Consider the following 23,122-nt stretch of genomic DNA (forward strand, 5'->3'; position numbering starts at 1 on the left):
AGAGAGAGAGAGAACACGAGAGGAGAACACGAGAGAGAGAGAGAACACGAGAGAGAGAGAGAGAGAGAGAACACGAGAGAGAGAGAGAGAACACGAGAGAGAGAGAGAGAGAACACGAGAGAGAGAGAGAGAGAACACGAGAGAAGAGAGAGAGAGAGAGAACACGAGAGAGAGAGAGAGAACACGAGAGAGAGAGAGAACACGAGAGAGAGAGAGAAACACGAGAGAGAGAGAGAGAACACGAGAGAGAGAGAGAACACGAGAGAGAGAGAGAGAGAGAGAGAGAACACGAGAGGAGAGAGAGAACACGAGAGAGAGAGAGAGAGAGAACACGAGAGAGAGAGAGAACACGAGAGAGAGAGAGAACACGAGAGAGAGAGAGAGAACACGAGAGAGAGAGAGAGAACACGAGAGAGAACACGAGAGAGAGAGAGAACACGAGAGAGAGATTATTCTTTATTCTTTATTCTTTTGAAACTTCTGAGTGTAATGTTTACTGTTAATATTTATTGTTTATTTCACTTTTGTTTACTATCTACTTCACTTGCTTAGGCAATGTTAACACACGTTTCCCATGCCAATAAAGCCCTTAAATTGAATTGAGAACACGAGAGAGAACACGAGAGAACGAGAGAGAGTGCGAGAGCACGAGAGAGCGAGCGAGAGAGCACGAGAGAGAGAGAGAGAGAGAGAGAGAGAACACGAGAGAGAGAGAGAGAACACGAGAGAGAGAGAACACGAGAGAGAGAGAGAGAGAGAGAGAGAGAGAACACGAGAGAGAGAGAGAACACGAGAGAGAGAGAACGAGAGAGAGAGAGAACACGAGAGAGAGAGAGAGAACGAGAGAGAGAGAACGAGAGAGAGAGAGAGAGAGAGAACGAGAGAGAGAGAACACGAGAGAGAGAGAACGAGAGAGAGAGAGAGAGAACACGAGAGAGAGAGAACGAGAGAGAGAGAGAGAGAGAACACGAGAGAGAGAGAACACGAGAGAGAGAGAGAACACGAGAGAGAGAGAGAGAGAGAGAGATTAAAAATAAGCTCAACGGGACACCTTAATGATGCAGTGAATGAACTGAGAAAGCAGTTCACAAACCTGTTCTACTAACACACTGAAGCCTCAGGACCAGAACATCCAATCAATCAGAATAAACCAAATTACAACACAGTCAAAACAAAACGACATTGCTTATTGGGAAACACAAGCACAAACACGAAGTAAAATGCAGTGCTCTCTGGCCCTAAATCGACAGTACACCGTGACAAACTATTTGACCATGGTCAATGATCAAAACCGTCGAAAAACCTTGACAAAGTACTGTCTCAGTGAGCACAGCCTTGCCATTGAGAAGGGTAGACACAGAAAAACCTGGCTCCCTGTAGAGGAAAGGCTGTGCAACCACTGCACCACAGCAGAACCTGAGACAGAGCTGCATTTCCTGACAAATGTCAAAAATATAAAACAATTAGAGTAATTTCCCCAAATTTGAAACAGTTTAAGGTTTTAAAAGACCTCTCTGATGACAATAGGCTACCCGTCCTGTTGGGGGAGGACGCAGAGAGCTGTGGGTTGGCAGCGCACTACATTGCTGCCTGCCATAAGATGAGGGACAGTGTCTGACAGACCAACCAACCTGCACGTCCTCTATATTGTTATTGTTCAATGGTTATTTTGACCCTTGGTTATTGTTGTTACTGTTATCCCGTTGACAATATTGATGATGATTATTTTATGTTAATATTGAGAGAGAGAACACACGAGAGAGAGAGAACACGAGAGAGAGAGAACACGAGAGAGAGAGAACACGAGAGAGCTCTAGAGTGAATGAAGGGATGTGGTTTGTGACAGGGTGATATCACTTGCTTGGCCACTCAGCGCATACCTGCATGAACAAACTCCTCTGCTCCTCTAAAAACAGAACCTCCACTCTCAAGCTGAGAACACACACACAGCCAAAGGAAACAATCAATATGCTTGATAGCCCCCATAATCAACAGGCAGACCGCGAGCCGGATCCGGACCCAGAACGGGGTCAATATGGAAGGCGGGTCCCAACCAAAAAATAAAGAATAATAAATAAAACATTTAGAGAACTCCGTTCGACCCCTGGTATCATATGAGCACACATAAGACACGGCAAAATGTGCAGAATTGCAGGAAATTACCATTAAAGCTGGAACATTTTCTCTCCACCAAAAAGAGGGGTGTGTCCAGTTTGGGGTCACATGGGTTGCGAGGTGGGTGTTTGTTACTACACCAATAAATTACTATTAGTGATGGGGGGGAATCGATACAGTTACATATCACAATATTATTTTGGACAATATTATATCGATACTTAATCCAACTTTGTTTTAGCTAGGTAGCGTTAGCTAGCACTTGTCGGCTGTACCTGCGACAAAACTCCAGTATTTGACCTCCTACAGCTTGTTCTCCATCTTTTTAAATAGTGAGTCAACATGTTCAGCACTTCTTTCCATGACTGATCAAAACCCATTTTCTCATGCTCTTTCTTGTCTCACTGTAGCAGACATACAGTAGTGAGCAAATCGCAATATCGAATCACAATACATATAGAATCGTGAGAATCGCAATACATATCGTATCGGCACCTAAGTATCGTGAAGTCCCTGGCAATTCCCAGCCCTAGAAAATATCCATTCGTACCTTCACCTAGGAAATGTGTGTGACTGGACCTTCTCAAATAGTACTTGAGTACCCCTGCTCTATAGGCTACTAAATATACATGCATCGCATGCATATCCAAACCTAAAACATTTGCACTCAATATGAATTGCCACAAAGATTATGTAGCCCATTTAGAGAGCCATTATAAAGAAAGCCAATTTCCTGCTGACTTGTCATCACCATCCATATTGTGAGTGCTTCAGTTTAGCCAACAGTACAAACCGCAATTACGGAAATTAACCCCTCCCTCTAAGCGCCCTCTACCAAACTGATCTGAGAACAGCAGTGATGGATGAAGCTCATCCGATCTTGTGTAAAACAACCTAAATAGAACAAAGATTGCTCTTTGTAGCATATAATCTGAATTCTGTTTTGAGAGCTGCGCAATAGACAGGTACAGGGCCTACTGATGCAAGTTTACTAAGGCCAGCTGTATTAGTGTGCAGTAGGCTCTGGGAGGACAGAGCCTTGGGTTAGAGTTCTGGCACAGTAGAAAGTAAAGAGGAAGTGCTCACTTCCTTTGGTGCAGCGTGTGAACAAGTTGGTGAGGTTGTGTAACGTTTTAGTACCACCCCAGGGTACTCCCCCCAGTGTGAGTGCTAAAACTGCTTTCTGTCAAATCACACACCCAACACCAACAACAGAAAGTTTAAAAAAGATTCAGAAACTTCAGCCAGCCAAAACACTTTGTACCATCCATCTTATTCTTCACATTTTACTTTTCAGTTACATTCAGTACTTACCACATAACTGTTTCTGCTGTGTAAGAATAAAGTTGCAGTGTGGCATGGATCCAAGCCAAATAAAGGACAGGAGTGGTGTGTACTGTGTGTGCTGTGATGTCTAAGGCAGCTAGCATTGCAGCAGCCCTGCCCTCTAGAGGCCAGTCAGCAGACTGCACTGCCAGCACAAACAGAGCTTTGAGCAGACGAGCTGATGAAGGAGCCTTTGTGCTGAGCTCACTCTCAAAGCTCGGTCTATTCCCTTTAAGAAGAGGAGGCCCTGCTCAGGGAGTAGAAACATTATGAAATCACAAAGATGATGCTGCAAGTTCTTCAGACCTGGACTCACAATATCTATGTTGCATTGGTATGACTAGGGGTTATGTACAGTAGTACTGATTTAAGTCTAACCAAGTGATTAGTTCAGAATAATTTAACTCCCAATCCTCACCAAAAACATTCACAGATTTAACCTACATCTGAGGCCCCGCCAGAGACTTGGGGAGACATTAATTATTGGGATAATATTGTTTTAGTACATAATTGTTCTAATCTAGATGATATGCATGGGGCGGCGCACAATTGGCTCAGGGTAGGGGAGGGAATGGCTGGCAGGGATGTAGCTCAGTTGGTAGAGCATGGTGTTTGCAACGCCAGGGTTGTGGGTTCGATTCCCATGGGGGGCCAGTATGAAAAAAATAAAAAATAATGTATGCACTCACTAACTGTAAGTCGCTCTGGATAAGAGCGTCTGCTAAATGAGTAAAATGTAAATATGTCTCTAAGGCAGATATACACCGAATGTACAAAACATTAGGAACAACTTCCTAATATTGAGTTGCACCCCTTTTGCCCTCAAAACAGCCTAAATTCATCGGGGCATTTCACAGGGATGCTGGCCCCTGACTACAATGCTTCTCACAGTTGTGTCAAGTTGGCTGGATGTCCTTTGGGTGGTGAACCATTCTTGATACACAAGTGAAAATGTTGAGCGTGAAAAATCCAGCAGCGTTGCAGTTCTTGACACACTCAAACCGGTGCGCCTGGTACCTACTAACATACCCCATTCAAAGGCACAAATCTTTTGTCATGCCCATTCACCCTCAATGGACACACACAATCCATGTCTCAATTGCCTCAAGACTAAAAAACTATCTACACAAAGCCCCGTGTAGCTCAGTTGGTAGAGCATGGCGCTTGCAACGCCAGGGTTGTGGGTTCGTTTCCCACGGGGGGCCAGTATGAAAATGTATGCACTCACTAACTGTAAGTCGCTCTGGATAAGAGCGTCTGCTAAATGACTAAAATGTAAAATGTAAATGTAGACAGATTGAAGTGGATTTAACAAGTGACATCGATAAGGGATGATAGCTTTCACCTAGTCAGTCTGTGTCCTAGAAAGAGCAGTGTTCCTAATTTTGTATCCACAGTGTACGTAAAACTAAATTAATCTGACAGAAAATAGATTTTTTTTTAAAAGAGATGAATAGTGGATGAAAGATTGAGAGAAAGAGAGACCGACTGAGCTGAGTAGAGGACTGGAGGAGAGAGAGAAAGAAGCAGAGGCCACTGAAACAGCCAGGTAGGCCCAGAGAGCGTGAGAAAGCCGAGTGATCAGTGAGATAGTCATCACTGGACCAGGGCAGTACAATGGCCAGTGGAGGTGTCTTCGGTGTGGAGGGGCCAGGTCAGTGGTGCTGCCGGGTAAGTACAATAGCCCAGCGCAGGAGGCCCAGATCCCAATCAGCCCAGGAATGTGAGAGAGGAAGCTCAGGGAACAATGTGCAGCGGTTCCTACGCCGCTCTGGATACCGCCCCGAAGTTGCTCAGGCCTTGTTCTGCTCTCACGCCTGAGAAAACAGGAAAACTGCCGGGGCCGGGCCCGCTCAGATCGTACAGTGCCCAAACACTTGGCTACATTCGCAGATGGACACAAGGTCATTCACTAAGTGGAGTCCTGATGATGACCCTCCTGTTATGTGAGAGTGGAGCTGTGCTCCCTCCACGTGATAGAAACCCAGCCAGCTAGTCCACCTGACCTGATCCCAAACAACAGCTGGAGTAGGTTGGGTAAGGACAGTGGCTGTACGCCCTCCCGTGGTCTGGACAAACACTACAGGAGTATATAAAAGGAGCTTTGCACAGTCAGCAAACATCGTCTGACATGACACACCTTCTATGCCTGTCTCAGCAGTGAATCACCTCCCGCTACTGCAACATTTCTCCAAAGCCTCTGGCCTTGCCCCTTTACCTGGCTAACACATACCCCCTTCAGTTTTTCACAGGTCTGAAAAGGACTATGGAGCTTCATTTCATCCATCATTGCCTCCAAATATCCAGATCTTTCATACATCTGAACACAGAACGGGTCATTGAACCCAAGCAGTCGCCTTATTGACGCACAACTCTGCCTCTCCCGAGATAAAGTTGTAAGGTCCGCCCACAGGCAACATAGTAATCATTGCTGGGGAACGTGAGAATGTCACTTAACCAGCCCCCGGGTCACAATCACACACGGTTCGGTCTTGGCCAATCACCACTCAGAACTAACAAGAGGGCTTCAATTACCAGCTAGAGGCCTGATTGTTGCACAGCCCTATAAAACTTGTAGATTAACTTGAACAGAACCAAACACCTCCATTCCAGCGCTGCTACATTACATTACATTGCTGCTTGCTCAAGAACCAATAAAAGAGAGCAATCTAAAGGTCAAACTTATTCTATTGATATGTTGCAGGAACCAACGGGTTCCTCTCTGTCCTGCAGAGACATGCCCTTGCATACCTTGCCGTGTTTCCATGCTATCAGACAGGTCCGGCAGTGCAGCCCGAAAGGACCCTTTCAACAAGTTTCACTGATCTATCAAGCAGGAGACACATATGACACAAAGGAAGATGATACACAAACAAAGAACAGAACTCTTCCTTTCTTTGTGTGTTCTGTCTAATGTGGTAGAGTATCAGTGTCCAAGTGAGGTGACAATTCTCATTTCACACAACACCTAGTTCACAGTCTGGAGTCAAAACCCCCGCCAGTGAGGTTGACAAGTGCCTGGCTGTCAAACAAAGAGCCTAAAACCTTTTTGCCACTACCCAATATACAGTGTTAAGAGCCCAGAGAATTAAAAAATGATCTAATATTTCAGCCATAATATTATTTCCCAATTCCCACACTGCTTAGCTCTGAGCTCCTGTAACACCCATGTACGAAAATCACAGTGCAAACAGCTCCTGTTAATCCTGTGTGACGTTCCGTACCTTAAGGCCATAGAGCAGTGGCTGTCTTGGGGCAGTCAGGAAGGAGAGGTCCCACGATGTCAGTGCACAAGAATCTGAAACACAAATAATTCCATTAGTTACCACACCAGTCAATCACAGAGATGCATCCTGTAACAACCTCCTATAACACCCTAGTCCCTACCATAGTCCCCATTCCACTGTGGGTTTGGGGTAACCTTTCTGGGACAGTAGGGCATTGAGGCTCCCAGTAACAGTCCAGCGCCACAGGTCAGGACACTGCCAGTGTCAGTCCGCACTACGCTATGCTGGGTAAGTCAATGTCGGAGCCAGGATTAGAACCACCTCATGAGTATTGAGCAGAGCAGCAATCTGAAGATTATCCAGTACCCACTCCATCCAAGAGGCAGTTACATTAAAGTGATCAGAGCCACTACAACACAGTACTAACACAGTTTCCATCCAGCAGCCATAAATGCTGGAGTGAGTGAGCCTACATTAAAATAACTACCCCACGTCATATAGGGTATTGCTACTGTAGTCACGTTGCCATCTGTGCACCTCAGGGCACAAAGTAAGTTACACTGTGCAAAGTGAAAAGTACAAATACCATAAATCACAAGGCCATCACACAACCTGTTTCACGAACGCAAAAGGAGCTGAAATAAGAGCAGGTAAAAGTGACAAAGATGGATCACTAATCAATAGATAGGGAGGATAGCAGAAAAGGCTAAGGGGCTAGCCACAGTAGCCTGCCCAGTGTAAGATACATCATGATCTAACAAAGAGGGGAAGAACAGGCGAATAAGTCACAGACCAAAACATAGACCAGCCAGTCACACAGAAAGAGTGAGAAACAAGCTCTCCTCTGGGCAGCACTCAGAGGACAGAGTGCGAGAACAGGTCAGCACAGACGTTCAATGGAAACAGCCAGGGGTGTTCTAACTCCACAGCACATCAGTATTTAACAAGGCAGCAATACAAACACTCCTATTCACACACACTCACGGTGGAATGAGGCATCTTTCTCCAACACGCACAAACAAATTGCTTCACACAGTGACAGACCTGTGAATAATAGATCTAACTTCCTGTTACAGCTCAGACCGCAACACCGGAAAGGTGTGTTACCAGACCACAGACAGAGAACAAGACCATGAGGCCCTCTTTACCTCCTAGACAGGGTTGGGGAGTAACGGATTAGGGTAAGTGTACCTATTAAGCCCCCCAAAATCTAAGATCAGTCATTTAACTGCCCTACTTTTTGTAAGAAAAGTGGAGATAAAATTAAAGATTAATCTCTCATGTGAGGTTGACATACATATACACACACACACGTACCGGTATATACAGTCGTGGGCAAAAGTTGAGAATGACACAAGTATTGGTCTTCACTAAGTTGGCTGCTTCAGTGTTGAGATATTTTTGTCAGATGTTACTATGGTATTACTATGGTATACTGAAGTATAATTACAAGCATTCCATAGGTGTCGAATACTTTTATTGACAATTACATTAAGTTTATGCAAAGAGTCAATATTTGCAGTGTTGACCCTTCTTTTTCAAAGACCTCTGCAATCCGCCCTGGCCTGCTGTCAATTAACTTCTGGGCCACATCCTGACTGATGGCAGCCCATTCTTGCATAATCAATGCTTGGAGTTTGTCAGAATTTGTGGGTTTTTGTTTGTCCACCCGTCTCTTGAGGATTGACCAGAAGTTCTCAATGGGATTAAGGTCTGGGGAGTTTCCTGGCCATGGACCCAAAATGTCAATGTTTTGTTCCTCGAGCCACTTAGTTATCACTTTTGCCTTATGGCAAGGTGCTCCATCATGCTGGAAAAGGCATTGGTCGTCACCAAACTGTTCATGGATGGTTGGGATAAGTTGCTCTCGGAGGATGTGTTGGTACCATTCTTTATTCATGGCTGTGTTCTTAGGCAAAATTGTGAGTGAGCCCACTCCCTTGGCTGAGAAGCAACCCCACACATTAATGGTCTCAGGATGCTTTACTGTTGGCATGACACAGGACTGATGGTTGCACTCACCTTGTCTTCTCTGGACAAGGTGTTTTCCAGATGCCCCAAACAATCAGAAAGGGGATTCATCAGAGAAAATGACTTTACCCCAGTCCTCAGCAGTCCAATCCCTGTACCTTTTGCAGAATATCAGTTTGTCCCTGATGTTTTTCCTGGAGAGAAGTGGCTTCTTTGCTGCCCTTCTTGACACCAGGCCATCATCCAAAAGTATTTGCCTCACTGTGCATGCAGATGCACTCACATCTGCCTGCTGCCATTCCTGAGCAAGCTCTGCACTGGTGGTGCCCCGATCCCGCAGCTGAATCAACTTTAGGAGACGGTCCTGGCGCTTGCTGGACTTTCTTGGGTGCCCTGATGCCTTCTTCACAACAAAGGGACCTCTCTCCTTGAAGTTCTTGCCTGTGAAGCCCTTTTTGTGCAAAGCAATGATGACGGCACATGTTTCCTTGCAGGTAACCATGGTTAACAGAGGAAGAACAATGATTTCAAGCACCACCCTCCTTTTAAAGCTTCCAGTCTGTTATTCTAACTCAATCAGCATGACAGTGATCTCCAGCCTTGTCCTCGTCAACACTCTCACCTGTGTTAACGAGAGAATCACTGACATGATGGCAGCTGGTCCTTTTGTGGTAGGGCTGAAATGCAGTGGAAGTTAATTTTCATGGCAAAGAGAGACTTTGCAATTAATTGCAATTCATCTGATCACTCATGACATTCTGGAGTACATGCAAATTGCCATCATCAAAACTGAGGCAGCAGACTGTGAAAATTAGTATTTGTGTAATTCTCAAAAAACGTTTGGACCACGACTGTATACACACACACACACATATATATACATACATACATACATACATACATACATACATACATACATACATACATACATACATACATATACACAGTGCTGTGAAAAAGTATTTGCCCCCTTCCTAATTTTCTCTACTTTTGCATATTTGTGATACTGAATGTTATCAGATCTTCAACCAAACCTAATATTAGATAAAGGGAACATAAGTGAACAAATAACACAACAATTACACATTTATTTCATAAACAAAGTTATGCAACACCCAATTCCCGTGTGAAAAAGTAATTGCCCCCTTACACTCAATAACTGGTTGTGCCACCAGCTGCAATGACTCCAACCAAATGCTTCCTGTAGTTGTTGATCAGTCTCTCACGTCGCTGTGGAGGAATTTTGGCCCACTCTTCCATGCAGAACTGCATTAACTCAGTGACGTGTGGGTTTTCAAGCATGAACTGCTCGTTTCAAGTCCTGCCACAACATCTCAATTGGGATTAGGTCTGGACTTTGACTAGGCCATTCCAAAACTTACAATTTGTTGCTTTTTAGCTATTTTCATGTAGACTTGATTGTGTGTTTTGGATCATTGTCTTGCTGCATGACCTAGCTGTGCTTCAGCTTCAGCTCACAGACGGATGGCCTGACATTCTCCTGTAGAATTCTCTGATACAGAGCAGAATTCATGGTTCCTTCTATTAAGGCAAGTCATCCAGGTCCTGAGGCAGCAAAGCATCCCCAAACCATCACCATGCTTGACCTTTGGTATGATGTTCTTACTGTGGAATGCAGAGTTTGGTTTTCGCCAGACATTACTGGAACCATGTCGTTTTAAGAAATGTGAAATAATAGTAGAGAATGATTTATTTCAGGTTCTTTCTTTCATCACATTCCCAGTGGGTCAGAAGTTTACATACACTCAATTAATATTTGGTAGCATTGCTTTTAAATTGTTTAACTTGGGTCAAACGTGTCAGGTAGCCTTCCACAAGCCTCCCACAATAAGTTAGGTAAATTTTGGCCCATTCCTCCTGACAGAGCTGGTGTAACTGAGTCAGGTTTGTAGGCCTCCTTGCTCGCACACGCTTTTTCCAGGTCTGCCCACAAATTGTCTATAGGATTGAGGTCAGGGCTTTGTGTTGGCCACTCCAATACCTTGACTTTGTTGTTCTTAAGCCATTTTGCCACAACTTTGGAAGTATGCTTTGGGTCATTGTCCATTTGGAAGACCCATTTGCGACCAAGCTTTAACTTCCTGACTGATGTCTTGAGATGTTGCTTCAATATATCCACATACATTTTCCTTCCTCGTGATGCCATCTATTTTGTGAAGTGCACAAGTCCCTCCTGCAGCAAAGCACCCCCCACAGCATGCTGCTGCCACCCCCGTGCTTCACGTTTGGGATGGTGTTCTTCGGCTTGCAAGTGATCCCCTTTTTCCTCCAAACATAACGATGGTCATTAAGGCCAAACAGTTCCATTTTTGTTTCATCAGACCAGAGGACATTTCTCCAAAAAGTATGATCTTTGTCCCCATGTGCAGTTGCAAACCGTAGTCTGGCTTTTTTTAATGGTGGCTTTGGAGCAGTGGCTTCTTCCTTGCTGAGCGGCCTTTCAGGTTATGTCGATATAGGACTTGTTTTACTGTGGATATAGATACTTTTGTACCTGTTTCCTCCAGCATCTTCACAAGGTCCTTTTGCTGTTGTTCTGGAATTGATTTGCACTTTTCGCACCAAAGCACGTTCATCTCTAGGAGACAGAACTCGTAAAGAAACGTGTGGAGTGGTTGAAAAACTAGTTTTAATGACTCCAAACTAAGTGTCTAACCTTCCGACTTCAACTGTACACACACACACACAGTGTGTGTACACACACCCGTTCAAAAGTTTAGGGTCACTTAGAAATGTCCTGGTTTTTGAAAACGGTTGTGCTGATTAAAGAAGCAATAAAACTGGCCTTCTTGAGACTAGTTCAGTATCTGGAGCATCAGCAATTGTGGGTTCGATTACAGGCTCAAAATGGCCAGAAACAAATAACTTTCTTCTGAAACTCGTCAGTCTATTCTTGTTACGAGATCTTCAGTTTCTTGGCAATTTCTCGCATGGAATAGCCTTCATTTCTCAGAACAAGAATAGATTGACATTTCTAAGTGACCCCAAACTTTTGAACGGTAGTATATATATATATATATATATATATATATATATATATATATATATATATATATATATATATATATATATATATATATATATATATATATATATATATATATATATATAACACACACAAAAGTTTGGACACAGCTACTCATTCAAGGGTTTTTCTTTTTTACTATTTTCTACATTGTAGAATAATAGTGAAGACATCAAAACTATGAAATAACACATGGAATCATGTAGTACCCAAAAGATAAAAGCGTCTGCTAAATGGCATATTATTATTATGGTGGAGAGTTTGGAATCTGATTGATTGATTGCTTCTGTGGACAGGTGTCTTTTATACAGGTAACAAGCTGAGATTAGGAGCACTCCCTTTAAGAGTGTGCTCCTAATCTCAGCTTGTTACCTGTATAAAAAGACACCTGGAAGCCAGAAATCTTTCTGATTGAGAGGGGGTCAAATACTTATTTCCCTCATTAAAATGCAAATCAATTTATAACATTTTTGTAATGCGTTTTTCTGGATTTTGTTGTTGTTATTCTACCATTAAAAATTATAGACTGATCATTTCTTTGTCAGTGGGAAAACGTACAAAATCAGCAGGGGGATCAAATACTTTTTTGTATATGTATGGCCTACATGTAGCCCATCAACTTTTTGCGCGTATGCATAGAATTTTTCCAAATGCATCAGTAAAAAGTAGAGTCTATTTAATGCAACCCCTGCGGTTAATGGATCGCAAAGCAGCAACATACAACTGACCTAAACGTTTGGACATTATAAGTTAACCTTCTCATCAATTGCCTTAAAATGCATCTCAAGTGCAATTGCACTGTTTAGCTGAAGGCTGGGGGGGCATTTAGGATGTACTGCGGATTGCAAAAATATCCTAAATGATTATGATCACACTTCCTCAATTAAACTATTATGGCGACACTATACGAAAGATGGTTTGGTATGGTTTAGAAACTTGGGAACCAAGCTCAAGTTATCAGTGTGGCACTATCACCTGGCAACTTCATGCCTAGAATAAAAACCTCCAGGCTTCTGTCATAACTGTCAATTTATTGGGGGGAAGAAATAATTACAGGGGGATCATCCTCTGGAATAACAGACATTATGGAGTAATAATTACATACCCAACGTTCTCTAGTAATACTAGTCCCGTGCGAATAGGTCTTTGGTCACGTGCATGGGTCACGTAAAGAGAGCAAGGGTTGAGGGAATAGGGAATGTTTTTCCTAAACAAACAAGGCATTTCGTTAACAGTCAGAAATGGCTGTAATTATGTTGCAGCTTCAGCAACACGGACAGCGCAATAAACACTGATGTTCTGTGGTGGTCGCTGCAGCAGGGAGGAGACACACAACGGGTTCTAGTCTTAGTCACCTGCAGCAAGTCTGAGCCCAGCTCGGCACAATCAATTGCTGGTCGGACTCCCTCTAGTCATTTGTGTGTCTTAATTATTTTAATCAAACCGTGTGCTTAATGCATCAGACAAGCTCAGTGAATATTGTTGATTTGATTACAACAGAGAATGTGTCAATATATGGAAAAATACAACTTTAAAACATTTCGACCAATCGATTGGTCGAAAGAACTGACGACTCTTGGTCGACCAAAATGTTGTTTTGTCGGGGACAGCCCTAGTCTATGGATTTCACATGACTGGGCAGGAGTACAGCCAGGGTGGGTCTTGGAGGGCATAGTCCCACCCACTTGGCAGCCAGGGCCACTCACTACGGAGCCAGGCCCAGCCAATCAGAATTAGTGCTCCAGATTCCAATGGCGGCAAGCTTTACACCACTCCAACCGACGCTTGGCATTGTGCTAATGGTGATCTTAGGCTTGTGTGAGGCTGTTCGGCCACTTAGATAGCAAGTTAGCAAACCAAATGCATAGCTGGAGCCCTGAGCTGGATATTTCTTTAACATCTTACATTTCTTATAGATACACATGGCAAGGCGTGGCTTAACATGACCACGCCCCTGAGTAGGGTACAGGCGTGGGGTACTCCCTTTACTCCTATGTTAAATTGCCTACTTTACTCATAACCCGACAATGGCTGTATTTTTTTTATTATCCTATAAACATTTTGGATATGCTTGGTTGGTCCTTTTTAACATACTTGCATGTCATCTTAAATCAACAAACGATATCATATCTAAAAACATTGATTCTAAACATAAAAAAGTTAGCAGGAACAGATGCGACGTTTCAGCATTATCAACCAAAGAGCCGATTCCAATGGACTTTCTTCAGCTAGCTAACGTTCGCTATCTAACCCTGCTTTTATAGCTAAGATGCAGAAAAGTTGTTGCGTACCGTTTGTTTGAACAATAGGAGAAAAGACCACCAAATCAAGTTTCATCAACTGCCCAAGGACCAGGTTGGACGAACGTCATGGTTTCAGGCTATACGCCGCGATGATGATGGAAATCTGTGGGCTCCAGTTACTCTATACATTTGTGTGTGTGAAGCACTTCATTCACAGTATGTCGCTAGCTAACACTTGTTTTCTAACTAACTAGCTATGTGTATTGCCTGTGTAAACCTGGAGATTCCACCAAGTAGGTGTAGATATTGCCATAGGCTACTTTGGGACATTTGGTAGGGTTGTCTGCACAGCTGGTCTTTGCCAAGTTGAAAGGACATATAGGCAAGCCAACAAGAATCAACTTTATAAATACCTAGACCGTTCAAGGGCAGGCAAAGACTGGAAGTAGTAACGTGGCATATCTAAGACTAGCGATTTAGATCGAGATTAACTTATCTCGCTAGCCAGCCAGCTAACGTCAGTTAACCTGCGAAAAAGCTATGGGTAAACAAACAGTGAAGCACGTATAACGCGACAGCTTTACTAGCTTTACTGTCAGTGTTAGCAGGTCGGATAACATATACTGGCAGAATATGCATCATGCAAATAATGTGTTGTTGTGACAGCCAAGTATGTTAATAACGACACGTGATGCTGCTGAAATTTTTTATTGAAAACGACTAAATAAAAATTGTCAGGAGTTTGCTTAGAATACCAAAGTTAGGCTAATTACATGGGAGTGGGCAAAGCCTAGGCCTACTCCAAGCCACTTAGTGCTGCATTTAAGTCTTTTTTTCTAACAGTAACAATTTTGTAATTTTTTTTATAAACAGTGAAAAATAATATTTTTGAAGGAATCTCCTTCCGAATGATTTTGCTGAAAATTCTCTAAATTATGACTATCCAATCACATAAGGAATAGTAGGCTATCTTGCATAAGTCGAGGATGCATGGAATGCTTTGGTGAAAATTAGCTTCCCCAAACTTGAAACCCACGTGCCGCCTATGTTAGAATAACAGCCAGCATTTACTTTTCCTTAACAACAAGATGAGTAACAAACAGCAAAATCACTAGCCTACAGTTCATTCGGAAAGTATTCAGACCCCTTGACTTTTTCCACTTTGTTACCTTACAGCCTTGTTCTAAAATGGTTTAAAATTATAATTTCCCCTCAATCTACACACAATACCCCATAATGACAAAGCAAAAACAGGTTATGAAATCTCTGCAAATTACTTTTTTTAAAGAATCAACTGAAATATCACATTAACATAAGTATTCAGACCCTTTACTCAGTACTTTGTTGAAGCACCTTTGGCAGCGATTACAGCCTCAAGTCTTCTTGGGTATGACGCTACAAGCTTGGCACACCTGTATTTGGGGAGTTTCTTCCATTCCTCTCTGCAGATCCTCTCAAGCTCTGTCAGGTTGGATGGGGAGCGTCGCCACGCAGCTATTTTCAGGTCTCTCCAGAGATGTTCGATCGGGTTCAAGTCTGGGCTCTGGCTGGGCCACTCAAGGACATTCAGAGACTTGTCCCAAAGCCACTCCTGCATTGTCTTGGCTGTGTGCTTAGGGTCATTGACCTGTTGGAAGGTGAACCTTCACCCCAGTCTGAGGTCCTGAGCGCTCTGGGGCAGGTTTTTATCAAGGATCTCTGTACTTTGCTCCGTTCAGCTTTCCCCTCGATCCTGACTGGTCTCCCAGTCCCTGCCGCTGAAAAACATCCCAACAGCATGCTGCTGCCACCACCATGCTTCACCGTAGGGATGGTATTGGCCAGGTGATGAGCGGAGCTTGGTTTCCTCCAGATGTGACGCTCGGCATTCAGGCCAAATAGTTAAATCTTGATTTCATCAGACCAGAGAATCTTGTTTCTCATGGTCTGAGAGTCCTTTAGGTGCCTTTTGGCAAACTCGAAGTGGGCTGTCATGTGCATTTTACTGAGGAGTGGCTTCCGTCTGGCCACTATCATAAAGGCCTGACTGGTGGAATGCTGCAGAGATGGTTGTCCTTCTGGAAGGTTCTCCCATAGCCACAGAGGAACTCTGAAGCTCGGTCAGCGTGACCATCGGGTTCTTGGTCACCTCCCTGACCAAGGCCCTTCTCCCACGATTGCTCAGTTTGGCCAGCTCTAGAAAGAGAGTCTTGTGGTTCCAACTTCTTCCATTTAAGAATGATGGAGGCCATTGTGTTCTTGGGGACCTTCAATGCTGCAGAAATGTTTGGTACCCTTCCCCAGATCTGTGCCTCGACCAAATCCTGTCTCGGAGCTCTACGGACAATTCCTTCGACCTCATGGCTTGGTTTTTGCTCTGACATGCAGTCAACTGTGGGACCTTATATAGACAGGTGTGTGCCTTTCCAAATAATGTCCAATCAATTGAATTTACCACAGGTGGACTCCAATCAAGTTGTAGAAACATCTCAAGGATGATCAATGGAAAACCTGAGCTCAATTTCGAGTCTCATAGCAAAGGGTCTGAATACTTAGGTAAATAAGGCATTGCTGTTTTTTTATTTTGAATACTGCAAAATATCCTAAAAACCTGTTTTTGCTTTGTCATTATGAGGTAGTGTGAAGATTAAGACATTTTCTGATTTTATCAATTTTAGAATAAGGCTGTAACGTAACGTAACAAAATGTGGACAAAGTCAAGGGGTCTGAATACTTTCCGAAAGCACTGTATGTCAATCTACTATCAACCATAGTAGAAATGTTTGCATACTCCATTGGTCAGCTTGTCGTTCTGCACGAGAAATAAATAAACTCTCTCAAACAGACTCTGGGACAGTTGTGGGACGATAAATCCCAAATTCATACAACCAGTAGGCCTGGGCTACATAAAAATTAAAAAAGTGAAAAGCAATGAGGCTATTGCAACAAATCAGAACATTTAGCATACAATTTTGATAAACTATTTCTTCACATTATAAGTGCAGCAATACGCACAACGTAGTAGGATATGCATGAATATTCGTTCCATAATGTAATTACCGGAAAACACCATTGTGAGCGGTTTCATGTGACAGATGAATATATCCATTCGAAATTTAGAAAGAGGGGAGATTTCAATACGCAACAACTAGTATGGGTTGCTAATATGCCTAGGATTGTGCCTTTGGCTACTAGACAATGAAACAAAGCTGATTTGAAAACAAATTTAGTGTGAGAGAAAAAGGCTACTGGTTCCAATGGCATATGGAAGTCTTTATAAAATAATTGCCTGCACATTTGGTTGGATTTTGGCTAGGCTACTTTGAAGCAAGGTAAGACATGCCTCATAATATGTGTTAAAGTTTCAAACAATTAAGTATATGTTTTCAAATGCATACTGCCTCCAGCTCATTGCAAAGTGGTGTGTGACGCGCTGAAGTCTGCCTAGTTGCCTATGCACTTGAATGGCGAACAGGAAGCGAACTTCAATTACCAGTTGAGAAATAAAAGTAGCTCTTTTTAAATCGTGGCCATTGTTGTTGTTGTTTTTTTTGCGCAATGATTGGACTTATTAAAGCACGTTTCACTCCAGCTGCATTAAACAGTTGTATTAGCAGCTCTCACGATATATCGACTGGTAGGCTATTTCAATCAATGAATAGGCAAAATGCATCATATCGCAATTAGAATTTTTTTCCCCCCTTCTCCCGGAACAATTGAACAGCGCCAATTTTATTTATCGGCTATTCATTTATTTTTTGGGGCCCATGCCCTCTAGATATAGACCCATGATAAGCAGCAGAAGTACAGAGTTGCACTCGTGCATTATGCAGCTAGGAAATAATGACAATGACCACAGACATTTATTGAACTAGGCCTACCTACACACTATGACCGGTTATGACAGAAATTGACATATTGTCGTGGGGTGTGAGTAAGAAGCATGGACAACAAAAGGTAAACACAGTCCGCAGCACCAACCTGATCAATGGTTAAGTGAAACTGAAATCCTCCAGGGTTTTCTAGGTCAGACATACAAGATGCTGATCTCATCTGCAGGTGGGAATTTACTGTATTATCTTAATCTCACCACTGATGCACAGTCATGACTGGGCGAGGTCTCACTATTATTACTACCCCCCCCCCCACCCCCCCATCATCCAGGTACCAAACACAGGCATGTGTTGTGCTTTACACATGGAGCGAAGCCGATTTCTGTAATGGTAATGCAAAAGGGACAAAGGAGAACTAAGTACATCTGGTTCACCAGCACTAAATGACAGGCTTTGCCCTTGCATAATCACTACCTTCCTATGAAGCGGAAACAACCCTAGCTTCTTCTGACAGAGGCCTTCATGCTACCACCCAAGCAGGACCACTTATTTGCCTGTTTAAAAGCTCTTCCTCACAACCAGTATGCTTTCTAAAAGAGAGATCATGTGAAGCCTAGTACACATCCCTGAAAGTTCCAATCCAAAACAGCCTGTATGAGGTGTGAGAGAGATACAGAGCTGGCTTTCCTTGGTCCAAGGACAGAGTGGTTTCTTTGGTGAACACAGTCCCAAACATTCATTATCCTGCGCCAAACCAGTTCTCCCGACCCAAAAATAATCTGCCTCGGCAGGGTCCAATTATAGGCTATTTCTAGCTGAACTCACCCCACTTCTGTGTATTACAGAACACAGCCTTTGAATATAAAGAGAAAGGATCTCTCATTTTAGGATCACTATGACTAAAGGAGGGGGGCTTGTCAGATGAAGAACAGCTATTTAACAGAGTAACTTGCATGACTTTCAGTTTAACATGCTCTTCATTTTTGCCGGTGGATACCCACTGCAGCAGTTCAGATTAATTATTTAGCTCCAAGCAAACACAGACACATGCCTCCAACCTTTTCAGTTAGGTTTAGTAGATCATTTGGCAAGAAATCCAGCATCACCATCACCAGGCAGGCAAATGAAGGCTGTAATTCAGTTGGTAAGAGTATAGCCGGATATAGTTCAAACTAAATCCAGGGTTTCCTTTAAGTTCTCTTGATAAGGCAGTAGGTAAACTGTTGAGAGGTCATAGGTCAGTCAGATGCAGGTGTTACAGAGAGTCAAGAAGCAAGGCATGATGTGTGTGCAGCCATGAGCTCCCTGTAGGTAAATACTGGGAAGCCTCATATATTTGTTTTACCAGATGGCAGAGGTGCAAAAAGTGTAGGTCAGTTAGTCAGTACTGGGACAAAGCAGTAAGAGAGGGGAGGGACAACAGTGTCAGTCTGATAGGACAGGAGAAACAGTGAGACACCGGGCTCAATAAGAAGAGAAATGCTCTTGACTGCACAGCTCTTATTTGGCTCTTTTAAATCTAACCACCACACTGCAGTGATAAGAGTGATCCATAGCCCTCCTCTGGCTCATCCTGAGAGGAGACAAGCCCATGGCCTGACAGGAGAACCATTCAACCAGAGGCCAGCTCTTTGTCTTCAAAAACATCATGCCACCTTGAAATTTGAAAGACCTTGCTCAATTGTACCAAGGTATTAACATTGTTCATACCATGTACCTGATGTGCGTGCAAATCCTCTTCGTAACAATCAAGATGTATTCAAATGAATTATACAGACATGACATACTGCTGGTATGAAAAGAGAACACAGTACTTCTGTTTTCAGACCATGAATAACTGCACAATCTCATTGAGACATTTCAACATATCATGATGGTCACATGTTGGGTGTATGAGAGAAACTATTTTGATAACAGCACAAAGAAAATGAGGACAATCTGCAAAGTTAACTTATTGCAAGGGGGAGCCATGGGTGCTTAGTCAGAGGCAGGGCCGTTCTTAGTGAGCCTGGTCTTTCATCCCTACACTCAATGCCATTAATGTCTTACAAGATTAAACCAAAAAACACACACTCCCTGGAATTATGCCCCGGATAATAGCAGATAGATGCCCCTCTGCAATCTAGAGGGATTCCCCGCTGTTCCTATGCACAGAGGCCCAGTGTGTGTGTGTGTGTGTGTGTGTGTGTGTGTGTGTGTGGGTGCACAGTGCAAACACACATCTGTACTGCCATCAGATGCTTATCCCTGCAGAGCGAGGATGAGTCAACCACAGAGAGAGACATGTATGGGATGGGGCAGACAGGGGGGGCCCCCTTACTGTACCGTACACTCGCTTTAAAGTCACCACAACAAACCAGGCTGCCATTAATCCTAGGAAAATCTAACAGCCTCCTGTCCTGACTATGACAATCTAGTGATCTAACCCATTTTATTCTACGTTTTTACGAAAGCATCATCATCATAAGTTTTATGTAAGCTGTAGCCTGTTTATTCAACAATGAAAGAGCACCAGTCCTTGAATTAAGTGGTTACTGATTATTCAGAGCATGTACAACACCAATGTGGGAGTGACACAGACACCGTATTCTACAGATGAGAAGTGCATTGTAAAGGCCTCGGGGTCCACAGGCCACGTCTGAAATAGTTCAGCCCTCTCCACCTCCAGGATCATTGCAAAGTGACCAGATTCCTCTGTGTGTCTATGTTCCCGTTTCACTGCTAGCCTCCAGAAAACAAGAACAAACTCCCCATTGTCTGTCTGTTCACTCAACAGAGCAGATAACATTCTTAGGAGAACGTTATACATGAAACACACAACGATTCCCCCGTACAAACACACCAGAAGACAGTGGCAGCTGACAGGCCAACCTATTATGACTGATCTTTACTGTGCATTGTTTACACTGCCACCGTTTTCACAGACACAGATGTTTGGTTCCCATGCAGGCCTGGATGTGGTCCCATTTATGAGGGGGACAAAAACAGCTGCTAAACAGGACAAACGCAATTTGGCTGTTGCTGTAATTACACACTTGGAAGATAGAGTGCCCAGTAGCAATCACAGAATGTTAGCTATTACAGTGCTGATTGGAGGTTAACTCTAAATCTAGCACCTACAGAATAGACATCAAGGTAGAGTGAGCAAACACCCAGCAATTATATTTATAGAGAATGCAATCTTTGGGGGAGATAATTATGTTCCTGGGTGTTGGGCTACAGGCCTAGGCATACACAACCAGCATTTCATACAATTTTGGGGTAGATTGGCATGACAAAGTAAAGGAGAGTCAGATGTAAGATTATACTGTATAATAACCCAAGTGTATATGGATATTTGCTGATTATCCTCAATCATTAGTTGTATCCTAGCTAGTAACATAGACTTATCTTTGCCAGTCAAATTAAAGCAAAACACGAACTTTCAGTGTCAATACATTGTGTCAGGAACAATTTCCAGGACGTAAATCAACGGTTGGACAAAGAGGCAAAACAAAAGAAATCGGGGGTTTCGCTATAACTACATAATTAACTAACAGCGAGTTTGCTACTGTACTAGCATTGCCATTGTGCTGCGTCTTCAATATTGCATCGTAGCTGACGGTTAGCCTAGTTGGTTAACGTTAGCTAGCATGGAATGTGATCCTGCACCATAACTAGCTTGCTAACAACTGTAGCATACTCATTCGAATATTTCTGGGGCTTGCCAAAATCCTGACAACATGGCTAGCTAAGTTTATGTCAAAGATTTGTATAACTAACCCTCATTGTTCTATCTGTGCCTATGTAGCTACATTACCTAGAAAAAAATAGCTATCTAGTTAGCCAGTTAACCGGGCTAACGTCAATTAGCAATGTGGAGGCGCTTTAGCCAGCTAACTTACTGCAACCTATGGCAGACAAACGGTTAGTTAACAGCTACTAGTAGCTAGTTGCCATCGATTTAAAGAAGCAATGTGTTAACTAACGTTAATCAATTTGTACGAAACGTTAGCTACTCAGAAAAGCTAACTTTAACTACCTAGCCTAGCTATCAATCTGTGGTGGGACCTAGTATTTCAAATATCGGCCGAGCTTACCTCTTTTAAAGTGCGCTTAGCTGGTTTGCTAGCAATCCAACTCCTTTGGCATGCTAAACTAGGTTAGCTTTTTCCAACAGTGAAGTTTCGCCGGGCTCGCAGAAATTATGTTTCAACATTTGTCTGTGTCCCCACCTCTCTTTTTCTTTCATTCTTTTTTTAGAACGTTCTTTTCATTTTTTTCAAAGACCTAAAACTTGTCCAATGGCAACTACCCTCCTCTTTGAGAAGGGTGTAATTGCAGACCGCAATTAAGGGCGTTTTCTGATATCGGCGTTTCTTCAGGTCAAGTTACACCCACTGTTGCTCGCCATTGATCCGTGGCCGTTTATTTCGCGTCGGGTACAACAGTTGTTGGCAACTGTAGCGTTGTAACTAAGCCTAACCATTTTCCTAACCTTAACTTTATTCCCCTAACCTGCCACACTAATTCACATAACCTGCCACGTTAATTATCCTCGTTATCCTAACCTGCTACTTAAACAAATCATCCGTGATATCAAGAAACGCCCCGAATTGCGGTCTGCAATTACACCTTTTGTCCTCTTTGACAGATTGGGGCATTGGTCTTTTTTTGTTGTTGCAGTTTGTCTTGCATTTTAAGATTAATTCAAACTATATACACCTATTGTATCAATGCTTTTATTTGTTCAGGCTCTGGCAATTTTACGTCTCTCTGCATTGACTGGATGGTGTCCCTGAGAATGAGTGGTAAGGCGCTTTCACACTGACGCTACCGCAGTGTAAACTTCGGCGCAAAATCGGTGTTCAAGTGCTAGTCGGAACTAGGAAACTCATAAATGTTCTACTTGCTAAGTGGTTGTACCTAGACACATGATGCTGTCAACCAGGTAGCAAGTCGGAAATGTCTGAGTTTTGTAGTTCCGACAAGCACGTGAACACGGCGTTAGCCACTAGGCAGCTGCTCCCCCTGTCCCCTCCCGCCCCCCGGACTTCACTGTACTATGCGATTACATCTGCGACCGTGTGGATGTGACCAATAAACTAATCTCATCTCCTCTCATATATTTCGATAGGGATAGAACGTCGGTCGTTGACGCCTTGTTGCGTTTGGACTGGGTGTGCTTGTGTACACGTGACGCCCTCTGGTGGTGGTGTTGTGTGAACAAGTCCACAGCAGCAGTTTCCCTGTTTTCTTTCCGAGTTCCCAGTTGTCTTGAACGCACTGAAGTCGTACATTTACGTGTTCCCAGTTGTTTTGAACGCGTACAAGCTGGATATCAGAGGGCGCATGAGTATTTAGGCATGTGGCTAAGGTATGATATCAACATATGCATCAAGA

At 43.2% G+C, this 23,122-nt stretch overlaps 1 protein-coding gene across 2 annotated transcripts in view; it reads right to left on the minus strand.

The window, feature by feature from the left end:
* LOC311148814 (protein furry homolog-like) overlaps positions 1-21,959 on the minus strand; it is a 76,789-nt gene extending 54,830 nt beyond the window's left edge. For both annotated transcript variants that reach the window (XM_084185803.1, XM_084185807.1), the window contains exons 1-2: positions 21,820-21,959; positions 6,666-6,739 (exon numbers count right to left, since the gene is read on the minus strand). The gene's annotated coding sequence lies outside the window, so the exon portion shown is untranslated. The remainder of the gene's footprint in view (positions 1-6,665; positions 6,740-21,819) is intronic.
* Positions 21,960-23,122: the final 1,163 nt, after the last annotated feature.

The sequence above is a fragment of the Coregonus lavaretus genome (genome assembly GCF_964263955.1).
Source record: "Coregonus lavaretus genome assembly, chromosome: 21".
NCBI lineage: Eukaryota > Metazoa > Chordata > Actinopteri > Salmoniformes > Salmonidae > Coregonus > Coregonus lavaretus.